Genomic DNA, 18,945 nt, shown 5'->3' with positions numbered 1-18,945 from the left:
TACGACCCCCCCCCCCTCGCGTTTGGCCCCTGATCGAGCTAGAGCTTCGCAAAAAAGCGAGCGTGTTGCCCGTCATGAGAGGAAGCCGATGATACCCAATTTTAAGGTCCTAGGTCATCGGGTGACCTTCCAGGTCAGGTCAATGACCCGAAAACCGGGAAAATCGGGACCTGTTAGAAAGTCGTAAAGTGTGGCTGCTATGTGGTTTTCCGGGGTGCTGTTCACGAATATCGTGTTAGTTTTGATCAGAGATGATGTCTTTAACCCTATTCCTGGCGGGCTCCGCCGGGACAAGAAACTGGCGGGGGGGGGTCGATTCGGCCCCCCTTCAGATCTCAAAAACTACACATCGCAGCGACAAACGGTAAACGGCATCGGATACGCACGGTCAAGATCTACAATGTTTACAAAGGTCATTTTCAGGTCAGGTCAAAGATGACGTCACAGGGGTCGAAAAAGTCAAAATGGCGGCGCTAGATATGGAGAGTTTTTCTCGAATTACTTTCGAATTAGTCAAGATAGGAACAAACTAAGGGCATCATCGTGATCCTCTCGTCAATCCGCATCGAATGATATATATGTTCACCTCGAAAGGTCAAGGTCAAAGGTTGACCTCAGGTCACGTGACCTCGAGGTCATCATGTATATCATTCGATGCGTCTTGACGAGCTGAACACAATGAGACCATCCACGCGTCTGTATCTTGTTCCTGTACGGAGTTATTGGCCAAAAACCTTTGGTGACCTTTGATGACGTCACATGACCTCACAGCTGCCCAACAGCAAAACAGACCTCAAGGTAGTGAAGGTTGATCGTATATGAAGTCATGTATGGTATATGGGGCCATTCCGACCCGTTTTAGTGGTAAAAACAGGGAGTTGATTTTTCCCCCATTGACTTATAATGGGCAGGTCGCGAAACTGACCTGACCTTAGGTCACTGATATCAAAATTCCGAGATATACAAATTGCACATACTGGTACCCTTACTAAAGTCTGAAGAGAAGAAATTGATCGGTCAAAAACTCTAGCTCTGGCGTGATTGCAAACTTTTCTGATGTAGGGTCACCAAACCGCCTCTGGTGACCTGACCTGAGGTCAGATCAACTCAAAATTTTCAGACATGTTGCGTAGAAGCCTTTTAGGAAAAGTCAGAAAATTTGAGCTTCCTAGCTCAACGCGTTTGGGAGAAATAACCAAAAAACCTCAGGGGGGGGGCTCCTGAGGCCCCCCCCCGCCAGGAATAGGGTTAAGCATTTAGACCTGGTCGGGTCAGGTCAGGTCAGGTCAACCGGTAGGGGTTGTGACGGGTATTCGTAATACGTGTCAACCGCCTCTGACAGCTTCGTAACATGTTACGAAGGCACCAAAACTACTTCGTAAATGTTCAAATGGTTGGCAAATTCGAATTCAGCTCCAAAAACTAGCTTAGAAGCATGCAAAACTCGAAAAAGTGAGCCGAGGTCACCCGAGGTCACCAAAGGTCAATGACCTGACCTGACCTTCAGGTGACCTTGACACCCACCCTAATGTATGGGAGCAACATCAAATCACATGTTTGAACGTTTGAAACCACGAAAAGCTTGCAAACGCGCGGCTAATGCGAGCCGACATACGCCGAATCGCGATTCCGGCCAAACATGGTCTTGGAAAAGAGGTCAGAGGTCAAAACTCAAAGGTCATTTGGGTCAGGGACCCAGGGTCATGAAATTTTTAGGGTAGGTGTAAAATTGATCAATGCGAGGATACTGAAAGTTTCGTTGCGATCGGCCGCTTTTTACGCGAGTTATTCGCGAAAAACCTTAGGGGGGGGGGGGGTTGCATCAACCTGTGCCCTGTGCCGGCGAGGGTTAAGATATCCGCGAAAAATCGCATATGGGAGTGTCCCAGACTCCCAACACCTTCTCCCCGCTCGGTCTTTCTACAAGGTGCAACTGGTCTGAAGGGTCGTGACATGATGTAAGTACCCTGATACGATCATACGGCAGCGTTCCGCGCCGCTATTTTTTTTTTTTGAACTTTCTCGGGTCTGAAATTTTAACAACATGTGCGGAAAAGATGAAATTCTAAAAAATTGTTCCGAACGGGCCTTTTGAATGGAAGGATTCGCAAGGACAGAGCCACGCTTAGCAGACCTTGTTGTATTGGCCCTGCCATCCATCCTCCGATCCCGTAATTCCTGATATATGACAGGATTTAGAGTCCGAAGCTTAACGTACCTATGAATGTACGTTTAAGCAAGGTATAACTTCTGTCAATTGCCAATGTTTGCATACACTTGAGTGTACTAGAAGCGAAGTAGAGAAAAACTTGTTCTCGGCCGTGTGACACTGTCCATCGCGCTCAACGTGTCCCCATTGCATAATGATCAATCTAGGACTGCTTTTTGCGGCTGTTGGCCGTGACGCGGCTGTCAGCAGAGATACTGAAGCCGCGGAAGCGCCCGTCTTTCTGCCGGGCTGCCGATGACGGACAATGGACATCTCTTCTCGGCCGGAGAGGGTCGCATTCCTCATCTGCAGTGGATAGAGCCGCGCTGCCAGTTTTTACATGGCGCCCTGCCGACCTACTGCTGGAAGCACTCAGGACGGCAGTTCAATCCCCATACTCAAGGTCCAGTTATACAGATTGAGGTGCGCGAAAGACAATTAAGGAACACCAGTTGCTGCTTTTCTCTAATTGACGCTATTCTCTGTTCTGAACTGCTGATAAATTATCAACCAATTAACCCGCAACCCACTGGGGGGTGGGGGTGGGGGGCTATTCCTAGCCCCCTCTCGTTTTTCTGCAATAACTTACACACCGCTGAACGTATCGACGTGAAACTTTCAGTACCTTTGACTGCATCAATGTGACACCTTGTGTCATAATATTGACTTCGTACCTATAACGAATCGGCCGGAAATGACGTCAGAAAGATGTCATATTCGGCCGATTTCGACGCATAACATTGAACTGCGGCAATCGCTCTCAAGAGCACATTTTTAAGCTAGATCTAATTTCTTTGCACGAGAGGACTCAGAATACAGGGTGTCCCATAAGTTCGTTCTCACCTAAATTTTACGTTTTTAGGCTCTCTTGCTTAAAGGCACGCTGAAATTGGTTCGTAACTGAGCTTACGTGGTTGCCATGGCTGGTAGAAATATGCTCCACAGTAGCTAATTTCTGTAGACAAAATAGTTTTTGCTATAGAGCCCGCTTCCTACAGAGACGGCTAACGCCGCAACATAGAGGTCTCCGATACGGGTACGTCTCAGTATTTAGTCAGCACGTGACCATTCGCGACGATTGAGGGTGATTGAGGCCTACCAGTCTGTAGCCAATGTCCATCGCTAACTGGACGCACAGTCAGCAAGTGACACCGATGATTTGTCGGGAGTCAGTCGCTGCAAGTTTATCCTCTTTCCAGTCAGCCCTCAGGAGTGAGCCAAGTGGCCAAAACTGTGTGGCGCCAAAGTGGCCATCAAAAAGGTCAAAGGGTTACAAAGTTTGTAAGCAGACTTTTCAGGATGGATTACCAGCTGTCTAAGAGTGTTCTTTCGGGGTACATAACTCAAGGTGACTTAAGCTTTGCTTACCGGAGGACTCAAAACAGTCAAAAACGTCTTAAAATGGCCAAACATGAGTTTCGTTATGCCTGAGGCTAAACAAAACAGAGGGCTGATGACATCAACTAGGTCATCAGGACTAACTAGTCCACGTTCGAAAGGAAACACCCGTCCAAACCCGAAAACAACCCCATAAGGGCGAAGGAGGAGGCCTCCGTTTCGTCCCGTTATGTTCCTATGCAAAAGGTCAGGGTCACTGTGTTGTGGGATTATAGGCGTTCTGGAGTTGACCAAGTTGCAAGTGGCAACCCAGAAACAGTTTTGGGAAGCAGAATGCTTTTCCAAGAACATCTAGGAGGAGTTTCAGCCCTCAAGCTGAACTCGAACCGCGAGTATGAACATATTTATAGAGGAGAAAATGGCACCCGGGAGGTCGTAGGCCCATCTTCAGGCAAGACAGTGCATCAGTGAAGAGGTCAAGCAAAGCTTAAAAGCGGTGCAAGGAGACTGTGACAGGCACTTGTGGCAAGATCACATGCCAGGCACCTCATTGGATCAAAATTTCATAAAAATTTGTTGGTTATGCTGAAATTGAGGCTCGTCGAAGCGTAGCGCTGTTCCAGCCTCGAGGAGCTCACGGCGCATGTCAAGTCAGTCTGGGTTAACTTTAAGCCTACTATGCAGCCAAACATGCCGGTTGGCATGCTGCAGCATGTATTCATGTGTTTGCCTATTAAATGAGGAGCCCATTGAGGGGTCATAAATATATTAAAACGCAATGTACTCTGTTTCACATGCAAATATAATGTGAGAACGAACTTATGGGACACCCTGTACACTGTGCTATCAAACTGCTATCTCGGAATTGCAATTTTTTTAGAATTTTGAAAAAAACGTATTGTATAGGTACATTAAATTTCAAAATTAATATTTTGATCTTTCGTTCAAAAAGTTTTTGACTTCGAAAAAAAAACGGAACATCTGTGACAGAACACATGCCCATCTATTATACTATTTGTGGTGACGTAGATTCTGTCTGTTACCGAGGTCTCGACATGGTGTTACTTAGCGCGGGCGGACCGTTGCATCTAGCGCGCTGACTTGTACATAGAACAAGGATGGGCAACGTGCCTTTCAGGGGTCTAAGCTCGATCGGGTCGATAGCGAGCGCGTGGCGCGTGCCCCAAAAGTGCAAATTCGCGTCATAGACTTTATATGTATAAATCGGCTTGCAAAATCGGGCGAAAATGGCTAAATTTGCCCCATGTCGCGATTCCCCCTCCTCGCCTCAGTTCAGTGGGCGGCGTCACCCCGGGTGCCGTGATTACCCATCCCCCTCTCTCACTTGAGCGGGCCGCCGCGGTCATCCCGTAGGGCGCATGGAAAGTTACCGGGTGTGTCGCGCTGTCAAACTGTTCGTGATTGGCTGCTTTCGAACAATGGTTTGGGCTGTTTGTCGATTTTTATTCGGCAGCAAATACCGATGACCCACTGTCAAGTTTAGCACGATATGTTCGAAAATGGCAAAGTTAGCAAAGCTTTTACTTTTTGCGGCAGTCAATTCACAGTTGCGTGAATTATTGACATAACCAATGCTTCAAAATGAACTTATCTGTGCCTTTTCGACATGGTACACCCTCACAGCTCGCAATGAGCCTCCGCTCGGGTGCCGCTCCCTACCCCCCCCCCCCCCCGCTTCACCGGCCATAGCTGGATTTCTGCACCCATGCACTACGCCCCTGGGCCCCTTTCAGCTAGCACCGGGCCCCCGGGTCAGCGCAGGGGCCCTTTTTCCAGGTTCCCCCCCCCCTCCCTAAAAAAACGCCAAGTCTGCGACCGCCCCTGCTGAGCAGTCACGGACCCGCCGTCTCCCCGTCACGGTCGGCCGCCGGCGTCAGACGCCGCCGATCGGGCACTGAGGTCAGCCCGGGCGGCGCGGCGCGGTATAGGTATATCGCCCGGCACCGACAGACACCAGCCACGGCGCGCCCGACCCCATCTGATCGCAGCCGAGCCGCGCACAGACGCTGGCCCCATTGCCGCCTTCGTGCATCGTTTCAAAATGCAGGGATTTGATGATGAGATGGAGCTTTGCTGTCATGCTGGTGAAAATGATCACTAAATTCGCTGCACTTTAGGCTTGCACCTTCCACTCAAAACGCTACGAACAACTTAAAATCGTTTACGCCGCCTCAATACATAACTGTTTGTGCAGAGAAAGAAAAAATAAGAAGAAAAATAATAAAAAAAGGATAAAAATGATAAAGACTAGAAACATTATTGACTGAAAAAATAAAAATGATTACTTGCACTGATTACTAACTTGCATTATATCATAAGCCAACCAGCCCAATAGAGATCTCGATGATTTCATGACAACTGAACCAGGACGACTGAACAGGACGACTGAACCAGGACAAATGAACAGGTCACAAAACGACTGAACCAGGACGACTGAACGAGGACAAATGAACAGGACGACTGAACCAGCCCAACTGAGCCAGCGACAACTGAACCAGTGACAACTGAACCAGTGACAGCTGAATCAGTGACAACTGAACCAGTGACAGCTGAATCAGTGACAATGTGTGCGGCGTTTGCCAGCTTCTAACGTGTAGGGGGGAAGGGGGTCGGTTGGACCTTGCCGTTTGGCCTCTGATCGAGCTAGAGCTTCTTGGAAAAAAACGAGCGTGCTGCCCGTGACGACAGGTAGCCGACGATACCCAACGGATGACCTTTGGTTGACCGTGACACATGAAAGGTCGTTTATGATGGATTCGTAGCCGCTAATCACGAATCCAGTGTTCATTTTGCTCTAAACTAGAGGTGTCCTTTTTGGGGATCCAGGTAACCCTGGTAGCCCCGCAGCCCTTCTCCAGGTACCCACAACTACCTGCATGGGGACCTTCAGTGGTAGCAGCCCGAAACAACCCGCATAGAAGTCAAAAAGCTTTTCCACTTTCTAGCCATATTTTTTCAGGACATCTTACTGCATATGTGAAGCATTCTAGGCCATGCTCCAGCACATTCATTTTCCATTTTAAAGGGGAAATTTTGTTTTGAAGAAGTTTCTGGAGATTTTTGCTACCCGCATAAAACCCACACCAATGTATTTCCTGGTGGTGCAACCCGCTTAAACCCATGCTGGTTTTGTCTACCCGCTCATTGTGGGCTGGCGGGTCGAAAAAGGGCACCTCTACTCTAAACATTCACTTACAGGCTCAGGGTGGCAAAACGTCCTAATAATTATGGCTGACTTGAATCAGTGAAATAGCCTCCAGCAGGGATATCCTTCTGTGACCTTGACCTTGTAGTAGCCTTGCATCGTAAGATAAACCAAAAATAGGGGCCTGATAAGCCTCAAAACATTTTAAAGCATCTAGGAATTTAGTATATAAGATATGACCAATTTTCAGCATGACCTTGACGGTTAACCGTAGAGGTTGAGCACATCATCGGATTCCTCAAATTTCTTTCGTTTAACACCCATTCTAGCCGGTTTTATGCATCCTGCTATCCTCTAGAACACTTACTTTGAGATCATTACACGTGCCAGTTTTTACCTTTGACCTTGACCTCTGACCTCGAAAATCGACCTTTAGCATTGTCTCGTAACGACCTAGTGTTTGGTACCACTACTTTTTCCGAAAGTGTGTGTGTGTGTGTGGGGGGGTGAAACCCCCGGGCTACGGTGTTTGGGATTACACCCCCCCCCTCCCGCCCCCGGGCCCGGCCGGGTTAACCCTATTAGTGGCAGGCTCCTGGCTACCCCTATTAGTGGCAGGGGGGGGGGGGGCTGTTTAGACCCCCCCCCCTTGATATCTCGAGATCTAACGGGCCGATTTTCAAAATTCAAACGGCATTCGATTTCGCTCAACGTGATCTACATTTCTAAAAAATAAAAAATAAAAAATGTCAGTAGGGGGGTAGAGGGGGTATTAACGGGCAAATTGCAGATCATTTTAGTTTATCACGGCCAGGTTTCTGAACCAATCTTAACGCAACTTTTGCCGATCGATAGAGAATGAACCGGGAATTCACATGGATCTTAAAAATATGCATTTTCAAAAATCATAGGCGGATACAGATCATTGAGATTGGGGGTACACAAAAACTATAGTAAATAAGGTTTTTGTTGGTACTGTTTCTAAAAAGGGTGGTAATGGTCTTGTTATGTTACAATTTTCTTGTGAGAGAACGACTACAATTGTATTGGTCATGCATAGGCGGTGTCAGGGCACCTATGTTGGGAGGTAAAGCATACTGCATAACCCCCCTTTTTGGACGCCTGGATCCGCCTATTATAGCAAAAACGTGTCAAAAGAGGATGCACAATAACTTTGTATATGTTATTATCACATGATACCTTTCATTCACTGTTCGTAAAACTGGTGCATACAGTTATAGTACATCAGCATCGTGATCTTCGCCCAAATGACTCGCTTCACGAATAGGACCCCCCAATTCCCAGTGCTCTGGAGCCGCCCCTGGTAAAGTTATGAACTTGAAATTTTCAGGGAATGTGCCTAATTTAGTTTTAGGAAAATTCAGAAAATTTCAGCATCGTAGCTTCAGCGGTTTCGGAGATATTCCCGAAAAACCTGAGGGGTGGATGAAAACAACCCCCCTGCCACTAATAGGCTTAATGATATGCAATAGTTATATGCATGTGAAATGTCGCATTAGTCATACGCAAACAATTTCACTATGGCACCAGACGATTATCACGGCAGTTACACCTGTCTGGCAAGGACGAGAGCAATGTCGTCTGACGAAAATCGGCTTCTCTGGAAGCGGATCGACCGGATGATCCTCGGCTGCGCCGCAGCCCCGCGCACTTTTCGGCGCTCGGGTGGTCAGGACAAGGCCGGGCGCTGCATGGGACGAGGATGCGGCGCGGCCTCTGCACCGCAACCAGCCCTGATCCCGCTCAGAAATTCCACAACATTAACCCAGAAAGCCGCAGCGACCGTTCACGGTTAGGCAACACTGGCGTCCGAATGCACCCCAATTCTGAAGCTTGTCTTACCGTCGTTTTCTTAGTCCGGTGCTTTTTTACGCGACACACGTTCAATTAAGTATAGGTAATACTCAGCTCGGACACAGTTTAATCCTCGCGGGGGCGGGGGAAAGGGCGCACTTAGAAAAAAAATGACTCCATATGGGTCAAAACTCTTGAAAATGCTCCCCTGAAAACTCCTGAAAACCATCGATAACGCCCTTTCCAGCAGAGTTATTCATGGTAACTTTGAGCCTTCCTCATTTTGCGAAAGAGTTTTCAAGAGTTCTTAATGGATGGCGAAATGACTCCATGTGTGACACCCCATAACTCTGTGACGCAACTCTCCATTACTCCCGAAAAACTGTTCCCGAACGTTCCGACAGGAGTAAAAGGGGAGTTACGAAGGGGTTTTAGCATACGTCGCGAGGCTGCCGGTGGCCGCCATCTTTTGCGCGTAGTATACAGCACGTCGTGCGGGGCGGCGGGCGAGGTGTTGACCTCAAGGTATCAAATCAACCGGTTGCCTCCTAGGTCAGGTCAAGTGCCCCAGGGTATGGGTTCGTTTTTCGGATAATTACTTCGCCAAAAATGGTCACAGAGCAGCGTTTTTCTACCATCGTGTTTGCCATGCTCAGGGGCGTGAAATGGTATAATTTTGTTTAATTGATGTCAATTTAACCCTCGCCGGACCTATTGGTTTTCTACATACGCGCCGGCCGAGGGGGGGGCGGGTACGACCCCCCCCCCCTCGCCGTTTCGCCCCTGGTGGAGCTAGCGCGTCGCGGAAAAACGAGCGTGTGCGCCGTTACGAGACGCAGAGATTGGTACCCGATTTTAAGGTCCTAGGTCAACCGGTGACCTCTGAGGTCAGGTCAAGTGCCCCAAGGTACGCCTCAGTTTTTGGTGAATAACTTCGCAAAAAAACGGCCGCAGAGCGCCGATTTTGGCAGCATCGTGTTCGCCTCGCTCAGGCGCGTCGAATGATATACTTTTTGTCCGGGTCAGGTCAACTTGGGGTGTTGACCTCAGGTCAAGGTCAGGTCAGCACCCCCAGGTCACGAAGTTGGTCGAAAGAGGTCATGTCGCATATCATTCGATTCGGCAGGCCTTCCTGAGTCCATTGGTGCCTTCCCCGACTCGCTAGCTCAATTTGATCAAAAGTTATTGACGAAAAACTAATTTGACCTTGATGACGTCATAAATGACGTCACGCAAGGTCAACATTGCAAAAGTGACGCATCTAACCTTGCAAGGAGTGCATCAAATCACGATTCTGTGTGCTTGAGATAGTTGGAGATCGTTCCCGGCGCCAGAATAGCAGTTTTCATTTTTCCCCATTGACTTATAATGGTGAGGTCACGAAAATGACCTGACCTCATATGACCTTTAGGAAAAATCCGAGATATACAAGTTGTGGGACTCCTAATGGATACTAGATCCTGCAAGTTTCATTTCCCTGTGACATCTCCTCTGGCAGTGAGGGCGTTGCGAAGTTGCGACATCTGAAGACCGTGCAGAGGTTCACTTATGACGTCATAGGTCAGTGACCTGACCTGACCCAAAAATGGGGTTGGTGTCAAAAGATGCGGCTTGGATCAAAGGTCAGGTATGCCAAGTTTCAGCTCTCTATCGCCAGCGTGTTTGGAGCTATCGCGAAAAAACCCTATGGGGGGGGGGGGGCGGCACCCGCCCCCCCCCCCTCGGCCGGCGAGGGTTAAGGTACTGACCTCAGGTTAAGGTCAGGTCAGTCACATCAGGCGCGGATACAAGGGGGGGCATGGGGGCCATGGCCCCCCCCTTGGCCGATTTTTTTCAAAAATAAAATAAAAAGTTAAAAAGTTAAAAAGCTGAAAAGGGGGCCTCCTGAAAATAAAGTGGCCGAAATCCGATGAGTTTCTTTTTAACCTACCCACTTAGTTACTTCTTAGAAGACTAGCTGAGAAGACTTCTTTGTTAGAAGATTGGTAAAGCTTTTCATAACTTGGAGGTCTCTTATACTCACAGAGATGACCACTTTTACAGGGCCTCCTAACCTGCACAGAGGGCCTCCAAGCCTGCACAGATGTTGAGATGTTGCCTGAACAGCTAGATAAGCTCAATAGACGCAGTTTTTTTTTTTGGGGGGGGGGCCCAACAAGTGGGAAGATGGGGCCCACAACAGGTGGGATTATGGGGGGGGGGCCTCCTGGTTTCTAATGGCCCCTCCCTTGGAGATTTTCTGGATCCGCCCCTGAGTCACATACAGGTTGATCACGAATGAATGACATAAAGTTAGCCCCCACGAGAGGCGCTTAACCCGCGCGGGGCTGGGGTCTCCAGCCGAACGCGCGGGGCTGGGGGTGGGTAAATTTAACCCCCCCCCCTGTTATCTCCCGAACTACTGGTCCGATTTGGAAAATTCAAACGCCAATCGAAAGATCTCATCCCGAACAACTAAAAACATGTATTTAATTTAAAGTTTGAGCCTTGAGGTCAAGGTCAAGGTCAGGTCAAGGGTACAAATTGCAAGTTTCTACAGTATCGGCCTTGCACCGTTGTTGCCGAAGAATGGACTGAGACTGATTGCCCAAAACGTGTTCTTAGGCTACCAAGACAATATTCGCTGCATACAATATCATTCAGAGGTCAAGGTCAAGGTCAGGTCAGGTCAGGTCAGGTCACCAAAAAACAAAATATAGAAATGGGCATGTGCGACACATGCTTTATGGGTCATTTTATTCATAGAATTCAATGGGCACACTCAATAGGTGATATGGACCACATCTGGATGAATTTTAGGTCGAGGTCAGGTCAAGGTCAGGTCAAGTGAGGTCAGATTTTGAAGTTGGTTGTTAAGGCCTAAAAAGGTGTCTATCTAATGCAGTTTTTCACGGCGAATCGATTGGTGCTAATTTTAATTCCGTACGGGGTCTAGAACTTCCAAAAATTCATTTTTCAAAAATTTTGTGTGTCGTGACGTCATGCAATTTTTCATAACTCCCACATTTTTGAACCGATTCTTCTAAAAATTGGTATGTAGGTGCACATAGACCACATCTCTGACATATATTCCGGTTTTTTTCGATACACTCAAAATTTTTGATTTTATAATTATTTTCCCAAAAAAGTCAGTTTTTTGAAAAAAGTTTGGCCAAAATCCAAAATTTTCAAAAACCAAGATAACCATTTGATAGACAAAGTAAAAGGACGTATAACCTTTCTGTTACGTCTTGATTCCTTTAAAAATGAAGATGTTAGCGGCGTTTGAAATTTTGCCGTTTTTGAGGCGAAAATGGCAAACATGACGTCACTAAAACATCGATTTCTCAAAAAAAAATCCGATGGATTTCGCTCAAATTTTCAGGGAACGTGTCAAATTGATGTAAGAAAAGGTACTGAAAGTTTGGCGGCGCTGCGCTCCGCCGTTTTTGAGTTATTGCAAAAATTCGCGAGGGTGGGTAAAATTTACCCCCCCCCAGCCCCGCGCGGGTTAATATATATTTCAATGCATAAACAGCACACCATTAGAAAGAGAAGCGTTAGACATTTGACATCACAGAAACGAAATTCAGTAGTGACACTTCTTTTGTCTAACCCTCGCATGTGTGCGGCGTTCGCCAGCGTCTAATGCGTAGGGGGGGGGGCGGTTGGACCCCCCCTGCCGTTCGGCTCCTGATCGAGCTAGAGCTTCATGGAAAAACGAGCGTGTATCCTGTGACGAAAGCAAGCTGATGATATCCAATTTTAAGGTCCTAGGTCATTGGTTGACCTTCCAGATCAGGTCAATGACCCAAAATTTGGGAAAATCGGGACCTGCTAGAACTTCGTAAAGTAAAGTTGTAATGGGATTTTTGGGGTGCTGATCACGAATTTCATGTTAGTTTTGATCACAGATGATGTCTTCATGCATTTAGGCCAGGTCGGGTCAGGTCAGGTCGACCAGTAGGCGTCCTGACGGCTATCCATAGTAGGTCTCAACTAACACTGACAGCGTCGTAACATGTTACAAAGGCACTAAAACTACTTCGTTAATGTTCAACTGGATGCTAAATTCGAAATCAGCCCGAAAAAAAAACACCCTAGAAACATGTAAAACTCAACGCTCGGATAATGTGAGCTGACATGCGCCAATTCGCGATTCCGGCCGAACTTGATCTCGAGAATCAGGGCAGAGGCCAAAGGTCATTTGGGTCAGGGTCATGAAGTTTTCAGGGTAGGTGAAAAATGGATCATCTCGAGGGTACTGAAAGTTTCATCGCGATCAGCCGCTTTTGGCGCGAGTTATTTGCGAAAAACCATGGGAATGGGGCCTGGGGGGTCCATCCGACCCCCCCCCACACACACACACATGCACTCACACATGCGAGGGCTTAAAAGGAGGTGCACGAAGTGCCCACCCATCTACGTGCAGCAGAGCTCGGCCCGGCGCCGGGTATGCCGCGCCACGCGTGTCAGATGGTTGACGACCATCGTGAGGGCGTAGAATTCGACGACTGACGACACGAGAGAGTTCAGCGCATCAAGGGTCTTGAGTTCTCTCCATGATTTCTTGAGCTGCTTGGGGCGACAAGCCCAAGTCCAGGCAGGAAAAACTCCGGACTGCAGGGTGACCAGGGATGCTGAGTCCTTACCGCTCCTTACGAGATGCAGGGAGTCTAACAATTCTTCAAAAATAACCGCAACATCCACTTTCCCAATGCTTTAGGAAACCTAGGAATGTCATTTTGGATTGTGTGGATAATCCTGCACGATAAACTGAGCTGAAAACCATATCGCTAGACGCTAGATCCTAGCGACCGTCCTACCCGCTGACAGCATGGTGTCGATGCTGGAAGCGTGCACCTTTTGGCTCAGTCTAGCGGAGGAATGGCTCGAACGGGTGATCTGGGAAGTGGCTTGTGCTACAAAAAGCAGTCCGAAGGAAGAATACCTATACAATCTCCCGGTATCCAAATAATCCACAGAACTGATTCCATACAAGAAGGCGCCCGGAGCGAAGGCCATGACGGGGCTCAACCTAGTGGAGAAGCGAGATCTCTTCGAGCACCTCCTGAAGACAAACGAAGTGTCACAACCGACTTCCGTTTGTATAATGTCAAATGCAGGGCTGCGGAGTCGGAGTCGGAGTCGGAGTCGGAGTCGGTCGGAGTCGACAGTTGTGACCGGAGTCGGAGTCGAAGTCGGAGTCGATTTAAGAAACCCGAGCCGGAGTCGGAGTCGGAGTCACCGAAAATCTGTCGACTCCGCAGCCCTGCTAGGTCTGCGGAGTCGGAGTCGGGAGTTGGAGTCGGTCGGAGTCGACAATTCTGCCCGGAGTCGGAGTCGGAGTCGGAGCTGGTTTTTGAAAGCCGGAGTCGGAGTCGGAGTCGGAGTCGCCGAAATCCATCGACTCCGCAGCCCTGGTCAAATGTCCAACATTTTTCTTTCTAACGGTGTGCTGTTGCTGTTTACGTGTTAACCCGCGCATGACTGAGAGGGGGGGAGGGGGCTCTACAGAGCACCTCCTCTGGTTTTTCGGCAATTATCTTCTAAACCGTTTGAGTGATCAACACGAAACTTGCGGTACCCTCAGCGGCATCAATTGTACACATTGTGTGATAAGTTCAACTTTTTAGCTACGATTGTTTGGCCGAAAATGACGTCAGAGTGACGTCATGTCGGCCGATTTAATGCAAAATATTGAATTACGGCAAACGCTCACAAGCGCTCAGTATTAAAGCTAGATGCATTTTTTGCATGAGTGGACTACAAATACATGCGTAGCTATCAAACTGCTATCTCGAATTTTCAAAATTATGAAAACTTCGAAAAAATATAGGTAGATATTTACACTTACAGAAAATATATTTTTTGATTTGTTTAATTTTTCGCAAAAGCAGGAATATATGTGATATAACACACATTGATGAACTACTCCAGCAAGTTTGAGCCCAATATATGTATTAAGAAATAGCCAAGATATTTGCATTATTATGACAAATTTACAATTATATATTTTTCAAAACCATTTTTCAGTACGTTTTTGACATCGTACAGCAATATAAATGGCACCATCGTGTTTCTGAGCTCAAACTGCATCTGACAGGCACCTTTTGTGCTGAAAATTTCACTTTCAAAATTTGACCTTTTCTGACCTGAAAGTGACCTGACCTCCAGTAAATTCACCTGAAAATGACCTCAAATGACAAATCTATGAGTAAAGTTGACCATAAAACATGCGTCACGTGACCGATACATGATATACAATTTTCGTGACCTGGCCTTGACCTGAAAAAAGAAATCGAAGTAAAATTTCGGTACCCTCAGGGTATCTAAGGAATATATCAAGATCATGCAAAAGTGAAAAATAGGACCTTGCGAGAAGTGTAGGAAATCACAATTACATGTCTTAGAGGTATATTTTTAGATCATTTCTATCGCCAAGTCATATCAGTGTTACACCGTCTCGAGTTGACCAATCCAACCGTGGATGATATATTGAACCCAGAAATATGGGCGGAGCTACTGCATTGATGCAGTAGCACGATTACGCACGCCTGCCGTCTATTTGTTCAGCACTTCTGCACATGTTCGCACACTAGGCCGCCCCGCCAGTATACCCAACTGGCTTTGGCCGCCACCGATGCCGGACTCCGGCCATCCGAGCCTAGTTTCAGCGCAAGCGCAATCGGTCCAGTAATTGCCGAGTTGTAATTGTTACAAAACTGACACATCTAGGCATATGCATCGGGGTCATGCCCACATGCATTGGAAATATCCCTATACTTGATAGGATTGATAAAGCTACCCTACAAAAAATACCCCAAGTTAATCAGTCCAGTGGTTGCAGAGATATAGGCTTCGCAAAACCTGCCCCACGGCTGGCCGGCAGCTTATACTAGCTCTCAAAACTAAAACATTTCTGCTATTTTACGAAAGACTTCGCTCGCTGGTAACTAAATTTCACAAGCCTAGCCGGCCCCATGACGCCAAAGGCGGCCTGCTGTCAGCAGCCGACCGTTTTGGCTCTATTGTCGGCTGGCCACAATACCTCCGTGTGGTCTGTGCCCGTCATAGACCACTGGGCTGGAAAGGGTGCCCGTCACACCCTCACACAGAAATATATCCTGGAAACGTGGCCGGACAAACGTTACGACGCAGCGGCACTTCTGCAGCGCTTAATTGAACCGTAAAAACAGTAAACACAGACTTCAGGGTGGCAGTTGTGCGCGGCCAACGTCAGAAAATCTGCGCCACTGATCGGTCAGAGGGCACCATAAGTGAGGGAACCGAGGGGGGGGGGGAGTGCGGGCAGTCTGCCCCCCAACTTTGAGGCCGTGGGGGGGGGGGTTCCCTACAACTTTTCATAAGCCCTGGAATCGTGGGGGCACCTTGTTCTCCCAATTTAGCGGCTGTGGGGCACAGAGAAAACTTAACGGAAGAAAGCAGAGAAGTAAAAATTCCCCTCTAACAATGAATTAGGTGCCGTATTCTCTGAAAACGTCAACGTGGGTCATGAGACCGGCGACCAGCCGCTGCGAACACCGTGTGAGGAGGCGTGCACAACACTTTTCGTAATTGGCGGCATTAACCTTCGCCCCAGTGCAGTGGGGGGGGGGATATGTTACCACCCTGTCGCGTTTTTTGCGTGTGAATAAAGAACCGCAGCGCGTTGCGCTGCGCCGTTTGGAGTAGCTTTTTGTACATCAATTTTGGACAATGTGTGAAATTTTGATCCCAGGTCAGGTCAGGTCAGGTCACCAGGTCAAGTTAACTGAACAAGCCTAAAAAGTAAATTTAGTGATGCTTTGAACGATGTAAATAATTTTGCAATACAACGAACTTTTTTGTTAGAGCTAACGAGCTTAAACATCCCGGCCGAGAGGAGAAGCGAGCTAGTGCTACTATAATGTCGGTTTTCACTTTTTTCGATTGCTCAAAACTCTTCTGAGATGAACAGTTGAAAATCGGATATCTAACCAATGGGGCAGGATGGGTCGTTTGGCATTAAATACTAATTCAGGTCAGGTCAGGTCTACCCTGCTCGTCATCCAGAAGTCTCTGCTCGGTCCAAAACGTCGCAAATTAATTATGAACGCCCTTAATGCAATCGAAGTCTTTCATAGAAAATGCTGAGTGGCTAAAAGCAGCAGGCCACCGGCTGGTTACAGCTCATGTACGTCTCATTTTACTTGCTTTATGTGGGGCCAAGCCTGTAACGTGACCTCCTCATGGTCAGTTGTCTGAAAATTGCAACTGAGCTTAACCCGCGCACCGCCACCGGCGGGGGTCTGCGCCAACTTAGAACAGACGGGGGCGAATGACCCCCTGATATCTCAAGAACAAAGCAAGATAGAGACAAGCGGTAAACGGCATGGGGTGCGCACGGACACGGTCTACAATTTAACACAGGTCATTTTCAGATCAGGTCAAAGATGACGTCATAGGGGTAAAAAAGTCAAAATGGTGGCGCGCGAAAAGAAGAGTTTTTCTCGAGTAACTTTCGAAGTAGCAAAGCTAGGAACAAACTAATGGCAGCATCGTCATCCTTTCGTCAATCCGCATCGAATGATACATGTGTTGAACTCGAAAGGTCAAGGTCAAGCTGAACACAATGAGGCCATCCGCGTGGCTGTATCTCGTTCCTGTAAGGAGTTATTAGCAAAAAAAACTTTGGTGACCCTTGATGACGTCACATGACCTTACAGTTGGCCAAGAGCAAAAAATGCCTCAAGTTAGTCAAGGTTGATCATGTATGAAGTCATTCATGATATATTGGGCTATTTCGACGCGTTTTAGTGGAAAAACAGGGGGCTGATTTTGCCCCCATTGGCCTATAATGGGGAGGTCAAGAAATTGACCTGACCTTAGGTCATTGATATCAAAATTCCGAGATGAAAAAAATTGTAGCTATCAATTGCCTCATTACACCCTGCGACTTTCAAAGGCATCCGTTATCTACAGTAGCTCTGACACGGTGACAAAGGTGCAAAAAACTGATTTGGGGTTGGGTCATTCGAAGTGACCTGATGACCTGACCTTGAAAAGTAGGAGGTTCAAAATTTCACACCATGCGTAAAATTGATTACAGAAAAGTCATGCTAAATTTCGCGGCATTACGCGCCGCGGTTTTTCCGCTATTCACAAAACCCTCAGAGGGGGGCGGTCAACCGTCCCCCCGTCGGTGCGCGATTTAGGGGGGGGAGGGGGTCCTGCACCACTCTCTCCTAGCGTCGGATATAGACTGGAAATTCCTTAAAGAAATATGTTGGTCTTTGGCGCAAGACGAGCAATGGATAGGTTGCAACTTGCAACATCGGAGTCACATCTAAGCTCACTCATCACTGTCAACAGATGATCGCGGTGGCAGCACCGTGCAGGCCGCACGCTGGGCCGGCGGGCCGGAAAAGCGCTAGAAATACCCCCCTGAGTGACTTTCCACAATATGAACAAAATATGCATCATTCAATCCCAAATTGATCAAAGCATACGATTCTGACGCCATTTTTGACCTAAGGTCGAAATTGAGGTGGTCAGTTGTCACCAAACACAAGACTATTTAGACTCGCTAGTGGCCACCACATTTGCCGATTTTAATGCTAATCTTTAGTAGATATTTAACCCGGCGGCCGCTGGGCCTCCGCGCCACCCGCCGGCCGCTGGGGGGGGGCATATAGTTGCCCCCCCCCCTTTACTTCCGCGACGATATCGTCGCAACGCGAAGAGATAGAGAAGCGAAACTTTGCACACGTCTTTCTGAATACCTAGCCGAGGTTGTGTCCAAATTTGGTGTCGATCCTATTTGAAATGACGTCACAGTGACGTCATAAGTCAAATTATAGATTTGCGACTCTCAGTTTCCTCACGATACATCAGATGTATGGGACCGAATATAAAGAGCCGATTATTGGTCAGGAACTAGATGGAAGTGTGCTTAGATGTTTTAGGATGACAGCAGGTGCTGTCTAGTTCATTTACAGTTGAGTTTCATGCTCAGCGTCATCAGAAACGGTCCATATCGGAAAACGACAAAACTTTATGACGTCACTGTGACGTCATCTTTGGTGCTACAACCACCAAACTTTCTCCAAACATTGCCTAGGTATTCATTTGAAGCTATGCCAAGTTTCACGTTCGTAGCTCATCAGGTTTCGGAGATATTCCACAAAACGTAAAGGGGGGGCAACTTTATGCCCCCCCCCCCCCAGCGGCTCGTGGGTTATTAGTTGACCAGTTGTCGTTTTGAACGCAATTTTCTGTCAGACTAGTTCAGGGCACTGTTGCTCACTGTACCAACAACATTCTTACATATTGCATCGCTTTTCTGCAAGATAAGCTAGCTTTTTGCAAGCAGCTGCAAGACCTAAATGAAAATCATATCTAAATTTTTAAGTAGACTTTAAAAAAAACGTTATTTCGAGCAGCTAAAAATGAACAT

Source organism: Amphibalanus amphitrite, unplaced genomic scaffold, assembly GCF_019059575.1.
Source record: "Amphibalanus amphitrite isolate SeventyFive unplaced genomic scaffold, NRLGWU_Aamphi_draft 000060F_arrow, whole genome shotgun sequence".
In the NCBI taxonomy this organism is placed as follows: domain Eukaryota; kingdom Metazoa; phylum Arthropoda; class Thecostraca; order Balanomorpha; family Balanidae; genus Amphibalanus; species Amphibalanus amphitrite.
The sequence above is the reverse complement of the archived record's forward strand: the minus strand, read 5'-3'. Positions refer to the sequence as shown.